Here is an 801-nt window from a genome sequence, read left to right as displayed (position 1 = left end):
TTTACGTCCCCGCAACATTAGCGGTCCAGCAAAAGGGACCGACAAGGTAAGTACTAGGCTTACAAAGAATAAGCCCCAGGGTTGATTTTTTCGACTAAAAACCATGAAAGCTGTGCTCCAGCCTGGCCGCAGTCAAATGACTGAAACAAGTAAATGAATAAAAGAATGTGTGTGTGTGTGTGTGTGTGTAAATGTATGTGAGTGTCTCTACGCACGCACACACACACACACATCCAAACACACACATCCAAACACACACTCATATTTATACACATACACACACACACGCACACAACTAAGATACATATGTTTGCTTAACAGTTGTGATCGAAAATTTATAGCAGTCTAGGAAAATTCAACAAGTCATAGTTGTTGTCTCCAGATTAATCCGGAAATGATGTAGAAACCGGCATTATATTTAGTAATCTAAGTAAAAGTTTGTTAGAAAAAGAAAAATGCAAACCACCTCACCCTCCCCTCTCCCAAGAAAACAACTCCTTCTCACGGCAATTGAAAACAAGAGCAGTTCTGACTGTAAGTTAGATGAATTCAGAACACTTAATATTCACAAGATGTTAAGAGGTTACAAATAAATACTTTACATTGTTATAACACATCTAATAGCGTTCTCAAAGTACTTAACATATACTAGTACAATGTGTGTGTGTGTGTGTGTGTGTGTGTGTGAGTGTATGTGTGTGTGCGTGTGTGTGTGTGTTACTGTAATGTTTCTATGTAACAATATTTTACGTGACTAAGGCGGCGAGCTGGCAGAAACGTTAGCACGCCGGGCGAAATGCT

The sequence above is a fragment of the Octopus bimaculoides genome, chromosome 7 (assembly GCF_001194135.2).
Source record: "Octopus bimaculoides isolate UCB-OBI-ISO-001 chromosome 7, ASM119413v2, whole genome shotgun sequence".
Taxonomy (NCBI): Eukaryota; Metazoa; Mollusca; class Cephalopoda; order Octopoda; family Octopodidae; genus Octopus; species Octopus bimaculoides.
The sequence above is the reverse complement of the archived record's forward strand: the minus strand, read 5'-3'. Positions refer to the sequence as shown.